This window comes from Monopterus albus, unplaced genomic scaffold, assembly GCF_001952655.1.
Source record: "Monopterus albus unplaced genomic scaffold, M_albus_1.0 scaffold217.1, whole genome shotgun sequence".
NCBI lineage: Eukaryota > Metazoa > Chordata > Actinopteri > Synbranchiformes > Synbranchidae > Monopterus > Monopterus albus.
The window spans coordinates 626,157-635,517 of record NW_018128097.1 but is presented as its reverse complement, the minus strand read 5'-3'; the positions used below and the strand labels follow the sequence as shown (position 1 = coordinate 635,517).

The following is a 9,361-nucleotide window of genomic DNA, read 5'->3' as shown; positions in this document are numbered from 1 at the left end:
CCCCCAATTCACCCCCCCCCCCCCGCCCCCCAGCTAGTCTGTTTTTCCTTTCTCACAGTACAACCTACTCTATGTTTTCCTCCCTTTCTCATCATCAACCCCTTTGTTCATCTCACCCCCTTCCCCTTCCCCATCCACCAAATCAAAGATAAGGCTAATGAAGGTGGCTTATTATTCCAGCATTCAGCACTCTGACAGTATACATATCCAGCATAATATGGATATGCAGCTCCTCCGGCCCCAAGTTCAGGAATTAAAGAAAAAAAAGCATGTTCAAATTAGACAAGGGAAGATGAATCTATTAGTGTTATTATATTACAAAAAAAACAGAGCTGTTATTGCTACTGTGTGTGCCATTACAAAGGGAACAATACATGGGAGCACACTGTGTGAAACCAATTAAAATCTAGCCCCGTCATATAGCTTCCTCCCTCCCAAGTCATGTTGTGAATATGCTGCTTTCACACCATTCATGTCGGTGCACCTGTGTCCGCTGCATTAAATCCCCACCTCTTTCGGCTCCTTCTCAGATTTCCCAGCATCACATCTCACTCATCTGTTTCAAGAATCCCACGAAATACAAGGGGCCCGAGAGAGTGCAAGCAGAACAGGGGAAATTTCACATTATCTATCCATCTACAATATAAGGGCCTGATGTGGAAGCAGGAAATGAGCTATGAACATCAAGCCCACATGCTCATGGTCCCAGTGGCCACCAGCCTACATACTGAGATCAAGTGGGCAACGCAAAAAGGGGTTTAATAGACCCCAGTTTAATTGGCCTTTTATTTGTTAATGGCAGAAATCCTGATGCATTACTTTAATTATCCTGGCAGAACTAATTCATGAACACGATGCAAAAACGTGACTGGACTTGGCATTCAAATAGCATTTAACAGCTTTCTCTCTGTTTTTATACCTCCTATCTTCAAAGTACTGGCTTTGCCTTCCACTGGAACCTCTCAGATAGGATGTGTAAGGCATGTGATCGTTTAAACCCTCAGCGTACTTTAACCAGCCTGCTGTTGTGAATGAATCCAGAGAAAGAGGAGAGTGTGAAGAGCCATTTTTCCCCTAAAACCGCTGAGGCCCACCCAGATCCTATATGTCCATGTATGTCAGGCCCTCAGAGTGCAGAGCAGTCCTCGTTGGTTTGACTGCTGTCGGGGGAGGAACAAAAAGGTGGGGGTTCACAGGTCTGGCTGCAGAGTGCTGGTCCAAGACAGCCACAGGCAGCCTCTGCTCACATCTACACTGAGCCCAATAACACACCAACTGCTCTGTCAGTGTCAACTGGCAGCCAAGAGAGAGATCCTTAATGTCTTTCGGATTGCACTGCTTTTTAATTCATCACATGACTCTGCTATAACCGTTTTGCCTCATACTGACACATATTTCCTAAAACGGGGCATTCTTTGAAGTAGAGTCGCACAGTTTGCCTGTCAGCTACAGATGTAATTTTTGCCTCTTCAGCCACTGCGTGTTTGTGCGTGCAGCAGGCTGTGTCTGAGTATGTTTACGTGTGTGCGCAGGAGTATGCCAGCAGCGTGTGAGTACAAATGTGTGTGTCGGGGGGGGGGGGGGTACAGAACAGGCAGCAAAGAGCTCAGCAGCGCCTCAGTCCCTCAGGACATGCTGCAGCTCTCTCCTCGTGGCCATGAAAAGCAATCAGAGCCCAGCCTTCTCCCCTGGACTTACCTCTGCCTTTAATTACAGAACTCAGCAGCAGTAGCAGCAGCACAGAGAAAGACTGCCTCCGCTGGGCCACAGCCAGCAATGTCACAGCCCAAACTCAGGGGCTGGGGTCCACACAGCAGGCCTCTACATCAAGTGGCCTAACATATATCTAGTGTGCTTATGCATCTACATGGCCCTGATGGGCTCTGCGTGTTTCTGCATAAGCTGTAGCAAAACAATGTGCAGACAACACTGCAGCATTCCAGATATGAACCACAGCGGGGTAAGGAAAACCCTTTATTTTTAACAAACCAGTACCCTGCCATTGGTTAAGTCAGAACATGTAATATTAGCTTTTTGGGAGAACTTGATTACTAAAAAAAACTAAATTTCAGATACAGCAGAATTGTACCCTTCTTGGTTTCTCTTCTTCATTAGGCTTTACAGTCATCAAAACATACAAGGTGTAACATATTAATCAGAAGCACTTTCTTCATATGTGAATAATGTGTCTACTGGTATTAAAAAAGGAATGACTGATGAGGATCAGTCTGTTCTGTATAATTGAAATTCTCTCCCATTCGACAAATGTGGTAGTAGAGGCCCGACACAGGTGCCTCAGGCTGAAGCAGGGGAGAAGCCACAGTGCACACATGGGCAGGGGAAGATAAGGGACTATGTACACAAGCTGCTGGCTTTATTGCTGCAACATAACACTCGGATAGCATTTTAAACACATTTTCAGGAAACCTTCCAGCCCGTGGAACAGAGCCACAGTGCCAAAATGTGTCATTGGACTAAATTTCTCACCCAATTGAAACTTTAGGGAAAATGACACTTCAGTGAAAACAGTGACCGGGAGGAGATGGGAATAGCGAGTCCTGTAAACACAAACCTTCGTGGCAGGCTGGGTGGCACCTCAAAGAAGGAAGACAGTTTAACTTGGTAGTTCCTGTTAGTTTCCGCATTTATGATCTTCAAACAAGGCTGGGCGGCCAGAGACAGGCCCCTCCACACGTCACGTAGCCTTGGGCTCAGCAGCACACTGTGCCGTCACACATGATAATGACACCCACATCAACGTGTCAACTCAATTTGGCCCTCTTACAGGGTCTCTTTGACTCAATCAATGCATGGCCTTCCATCTGGTTTCCTCTGCTGTCTTCACATTAGAGACAAGAGAGGGCAGTGACAGGCATTTTACTAACAGCTCTCTATAACTGCCCCCTGGACCCTTGCAGTTTAACGTGACATTTTATTTTTAAAGCACATCTCCCAAAAAGTACCCAGCACATGCTGAAAAGTCAAAAACACCCCGTCAAATAGCGCACAAAAGCTTCAAAACATAAATGAAACTAAGTCACATAAGGTCAATAACTGTGTGCAGAGCAGATCATTAATTGGTGATAAATTCACCAAGTTCTTATTTGAAAATCCCATCTTCCAGTAAACATCAGTCAGGCAAATTTCTAGCTCGTTAAAATTCAATCTGCTTAAAATGTTATTTAAAATAAAGTTAACAACTAATTCTAACACCTCCACAAAACCACAGCACAGAAGCTGCAGCTCATTATTTTCTAGCATGGCTTGTCTGGCTCGCAGTGTGGCTGCCTGGGATATTCAGTAAACATCTGTCATGAGGCATCCTGAAAGGGGAGCACAGACACAGTAAGCTACTGATCTACTGACCCCACAGTGCAGGCATTCACACGTGCCCTGGTGCACCTGTGTGTGTGCTCTGCTACCGTGGCGTTTAGGTCAGTTTTAAGAATTTGGGCTTAATAAACCCTTTATGAATCATTTATTCCCCATATCACACTGGAGGAGCCTAGCTGTATGGGGATGTGCTATCCCATTGGGTTTCAATAGCCCATTCATGAATCATTCATTAGTTTGGAGTGCAGATTATTCCCCTTTATTCATTTCTTAATCATTTTGGGGCAGCACTGCTCGGGATGCGTAACGTTGATACAAAATGACGTCCACAGGCCACTGCTTGGCTTCAAAACATACAAGCAGCGCAAGGTAACTGGCTTCGATATGAACAACCACACGTGGCATCTGTTTTGGGGTTGTATTTCTTAGCCTAAAGCGAATAGGACAGCGGATGGGCTTTAAATATGCTGGGGTATTTTTCGCAGGGAATAGTTGGCTAATCGCTGGAGCAGAGACGAATGAATGTAGGCTACGACAGCTGTCCCAGGAAGGTAGGGCTTCTACTACACCGCATGCTTGGTGTGTTCCTTCTTAATAAAATTCCCGATCAGATCAAATCGGCGAAAGCAGGGATATAAATCAGTGTGTGTATAAATCTCGCTGTTATGTGCATACCTAACAGAGCGCATTCAAATACACACGGCACGCTCAATAGCAGCATAATACCGTTTTCACTGCCTACCTCCAGAGCGTTTGCGCCCAAACTGCGTTTTTTTCCCCCGTCGCAATGGGATCCTTCTCAGCTGCTCTGGACAGTATCAGCAGGTGGACGCGCCTCTCAGTGATGGAGACAGCGCGACTCTCCTCTCCCCCGCCGCTCCATTTTCAATTACGGAAGAATTCGTATTCCAGGAAATGCGCTATAGGGCAGCCAGCATGTCCTAATGTCGCCGCTTTTCCCAGGACGAACAGCAGCCGTTGCCTCTTAAACTCCCGATCCTGGCGCCCCCTCGCCTGTTAGCCTGTCTACCTTTTAGGAGATGCTTGATGTTGCCATTGTCACGGCCTGTTTTTTTTCTTTCCTTTTTTTCTTCTTCTTTTTTTTTCTTTTTTTTTTGCAGCTGGACCTCTCCCCCTCCTTGCGGCGCGCAGTCTCGTAGGCGCGCACTCTCCTTGCTCCCCCTCCGATTCTTCTCGGTCTGACCTATGAGCGCGCACAGCCAGCCGACGCAGGGCCACGCACTGCGTTGACGGACGCGCTGAGCAAATCAGGTAGCCCGCTCCAAATAGGACTGTATCATAACAGGGCAACTGCAATGACATGAATAATGAATAGGCTACTCGTGCGCCTATGCTGGATGATAGGCCCACTCATAACACTTAGCCTACCGGACGGGAGGCAGCATTTGGACAAACTGAGTCTCTCTCTCTCTCCCTCTCTCTCTCTCTCTCTCTCTCTCTCTCCCTCTCTCTCTCTCTCTCTCTCTCTCCCTCCCTCCCTCTCTCTCTCTCTCAATATGAACTGAACCTGCAAACTATAAAAACATTGAGAAGGCACTGAAAAAATCGATTAAATGAAAAGGAAAAGAGATGTTTCTAACCAAACAGAGTGACTTCACGGATGTGTAACTGTAAACAGTGAGCTGATCTTGTTACATTTCGAAACTTACAGTCCAAAGTTATGTCCAAGCTTACAGACTTTTCTATTACAGGGCAGGGCTAATCTGTGCTTCCATTTATAAAAAGCCTATATTTTGGGTAGATGTATATACGGTTCTTTTTGCACTCAGGCTTTTCTATTTCTCTGCTTCTCTCTCTGATGATCTGCAACTAATAATTGTTATTAATTAATACAGTGACTTTTCTTGATTAATCATAAGTTAAAAAAAATGTGAGAAATGCTTAATAATTATTTAAAAAATATGATTCAAACATTTTAAAGTGTGATCATTTGTCATTTTTCTCTGTTTTATATCATTGTACAGTGAATACAGTGAATTTTTGGGGTTTGGACTGTTGGACTGACAAAACAAGATATGTATAAAGACCTTCAGCTCTGAGAACTTATGTCTGAGTTAAAAAATTATTAAAGCCATAAACCTTAAACTGTGATAAAGCCATAATGCCTTATTGCTGCAATTAACTGTTATTCTCATTACTGATTAATCTGACCATTACTTTCTTGATGAATAATTTACTTGTCTACAGATATCAGAAAAGAGTAAAACCTTCCCCATTATATATACCTAGCATTAGTGCAAGGCTAGTAGTCCTAAAAGTCTCTTACAATAAAAATATTCACATCTTGTGACTCTTCAGTCCCATCCTCACTGGTGCGAAGGTCTGTGTGCAATCTAAATGTGTAGTAATGCCAAATGAAATATAACTAATAAATGGAATAGTTTATTCAAACAAAACAGTTTTAATTTCCCTGTTGTGGATGAAACGGTGCAAAAACCATCCTTCTGCCGCAGTGTGCACACACGCTATCATTAGGATCACATGTAAAGTCATATCAGTAAATTGAACTTCTTTTGTCTGTACATGTAAACAATCATGCCTGTAGTTATTGTAACTCTCTGAAACACACACACACACTATAAATTACCTTGGAAACAAATGAGTAGCATTTATATTATTATGTGTGTTTTCATTTTCCACATAAAGGAAAAGATTTATGCTAATGATCTCTATAGTGACTCCATAGTAACAGAAATTATGTTCACATTTCCTAAAATACCTTTTCAACTGCAGTCGTCGTTGCAGATGTTTTTAAGGACAAGACAAATTGGCTTGGGCTACAGCTTCTCTTAAGCGCTGCAGGGTGATAACGAAAGTCAAAGCTGACAGGAGCAGAACATTTTCATGCTGCTATAATTACTGAGTTTCTTCATGTCTTTAGTGTAAACAGAGGTAATCACTAATGTAGTAAGAACATAATGTGAAATAATGGGCTCAGCTGTACAAATTAGCACTGAAGCTTACATTTTGCATCCAAAAATAATGAAGATCTGTGTTGAAAAGTTTGAGCTAAGGAATTAAAGGATTTGCTTATCTGTGAAGATGCCATCCATTTGTAATCTGCATAAAGCACTGACTGTGGAGGACAGGGCCATTTGTGTAAAGGTCATCATATTTGTTGAAGCAAATGTATGTCTCATATCTAGTTTAAATATAGCTCAAATGTAAACATAAAGAAGTACCACTTCTCTGTCATATATGTCTCCCAATATCACAGAAGTATTATCCTCATGAAATAATGTAATGTATAAAGCTAATTTTCCCTTTAAAATTAAAACCAAATGAAGACATCTGAATGTAAGAAACAGCACAAAACAATAAAATAATGGTGAACACAAAAACATAACTGACTTTAAAATGGTTTTAAAAGATCAATAGTTATTTTTACTTAATGCGTTTTTCATCCACTTAGTGCAAAATAATTCAAAAGCATTTTTAACTACATTCCAGGAGAATGATGCAGTAAAAGAGAGGGTGTTTTTGTTAAATCAATAGCCAATTTCTTCCCCAAAACCAGTCGCCGTACTCAATATAAAGCATCAAAAACAACATACAAGCTCACAGGTGGCAGGAATTTAAAGTATAGTATATTCATAGGATCTAAATTAGAAAAAAAAAGGATATCCAGCAATGTGTTTTTCAGAGAAACAGCTTCACTAACAAGTCCTCTTAATGCAGCGCCCAAACAGCTGTCCAGCACAGCTGGAAATTTTTACAGGTCTAAACTGTTTTTACGCAGATGTGGAGTGAATTCATCATGCTGTGTTTTAGTACTTAGAATTTTGGGGGTTGTTTCTACCAGGTTTTTCAGGATTATGCTGTGAATGACGTTTCAGTTGTGTTACTCTTCTTTTGTTGTTGTTTTGTAGATCAAGTCCTCCCATGTTATATTTCAGTAAATAAAATACTATATATGTTTTTCAGTTTAGAGAATGAAAATATATATTTTTGCTTAAATGTTTCATGATTTTAAGTCATGTCCTGGCTCATTGCATTACAGATATTTTGGTCAGTGCGTTGCCCAAATATTCTATTTACATTTATTATTCAGGTAATTTGGTTGATTAGTGTCTTTAGTCAAGGTTACAGTCAAATGTTATAGTTGCTGTGCTGTAAGACTTCTGTAAAACACTGCACCCTGAAAGTTGTGTGGGACAAAGCTGTGTCAAGACTGAACCCAAAATTCAGTATAATGGTGAACAGAGTTTATGTCAAGGCAGGGAAATCTACTACAAACTATTACAAGCCAGTATAGAGCCTATACTGACAGATTTGGCACAAGTAATAATGTGTTTTACATTGTAATGAGGTGGGTTTTCCATACTGAACATCTGAAATGTTAATCTGAATTACAGAGAAAAAATGGGGGAGATTCTCCATAACACAGTTTAAAATTTAAATCAATCTACAGGGGGTGACTCTGGTATTCAAGCCCATGTAAAATGAATGGCGGTGAGGAGTTGAGAGCGGAATGTAAATGCTGAAATTTGCGGCTTTGACGCTCACCAGGTCTGACAGTCAGTGTGAAATCTCTAATAAGATTATGACAGTTGTAACCTGCATGCACCCGTCTTTGTATTAGCATTGCTGTGCCTGACCAAACAGACTAAGAAGGGGCCACTCGGTCTGATGTGTATAGGATGGGGTGAGCTTGATTCAAAATGCAGTCCTGACATGCAGGTTCACACTGATTCATGTGAATCCATCTAAAAGTCCTAAAGACTACTGAATGACAGGGCACGACCAGAACAAGCACACAAATCCTCCTCGGGTTGCCTCGGCCCCAGGCGTTTGACTCTTTTCCAAAGCTGATCAGCAAGTTTAGAGCTAGAGTGCTGGACTTTTTGTGGCACTGTACACAGTTCAGTAACACCTCTCAAGTTTAAGTTTAGTTTGTGAATTTGATTACCGTAAGCTGTTTATAACAGAGAGGCTGACAGTAGAGATGATGATGTCATCTAGGCACGAACACCACAGGTGCTCCATAGACAGTGAATAATGGAACAAGTCCCGTGGGTGTCTTTGACAGAAGCCAGAGTCATTTTACTGCGGCATGGGGACATTTTCTGATTCACAGCTAGAAGAGGTACATTTACTGTAGAAATGTACACAGATTCAGCCCCTGTCTTCAGTGTCAGTTGCACTGTGACACCTGATGCACTAATCTGGAATTTTAGATGAGAAAATTTTGACTCTGCTGAACAAAATGAATGGAAGAAGACGAATTAAATTCTGTAAGGTTTCTGTTTTAAGTTGGATTTTCTTTTTTAGTAATCCCCTTACTAGAGCATACAGGTTTCTGTCTTAATTTCTTAAATGCCTGCATGTCATATCTTACACAAAACACCTACATTTTTGTAGAACAAATATAAGTGAGATGGCAAACACCATGGAATCATAATTTTTTTTTTAAGTGATTTTACAGTTACCTTCAAAAAGAGAAAGCATTTAACCTTGTATGCTCAGATGCTGAAAAGATTCTGTTGCTTTTACTGTGTTAAAAAGACAATACCTTTTTCCTAGTGTGAATTAAACACATTTCATTTCATATGAGATTTATGTTTAGTATCTGCAATCAGCATATGCACAGCCTGGATCATTCAGGCTCTGCTCTGAGGTTGCATCATCTGCAGCATACTGTATATGTGCAGAAATGGTAATAATCTTGGTGTGTTGACTTTAAAAAGATCAGCCGTTTGAGTGCACGCATGTGTGAATATTCATTCTTATTTTGACCAGGAGCATTGATATAGTACACAGGGATTACGCACATAAATTTACACTCCCACACAAAACGGTGGAAATAACTACATCTTCTTTGAGGCATCGGTGCATATTTATCAAGGCGTAGACGCCCTTGGCCACATACTAGTTCCATTGTAGTGGGACGGGATTGAGCTGAGTGTGTGGTGCAGAGGGATCGCCCTGAGTTTCAGTCTGCTCTGCCAGTTATCATAATGAAAAAGAGCACTGCTGAATTCAGCAACAGGCCACAGAAGGGTCAGCA

The 9,361-nt window shown here is 41.7% G+C and overlaps 1 protein-coding gene across 1 annotated transcript in view; it reads right to left on the bottom strand.

Annotated features, from left to right (window-relative positions):
• Positions 1-4,149, bottom strand: part of nexmifb (neurite extension and migration factor b) — a 48,660-nt gene extending 44,511 nt beyond the window's left edge. The window contains exon 1 of the mRNA XM_020619277.1: positions 4,076-4,149. The gene's annotated coding sequence lies outside the window, so the exon portion shown is untranslated. The remainder of the gene's footprint in view (positions 1-4,075) is intronic.
• Between the last annotated feature and the right edge of the window lie 5,212 nt (positions 4,150-9,361).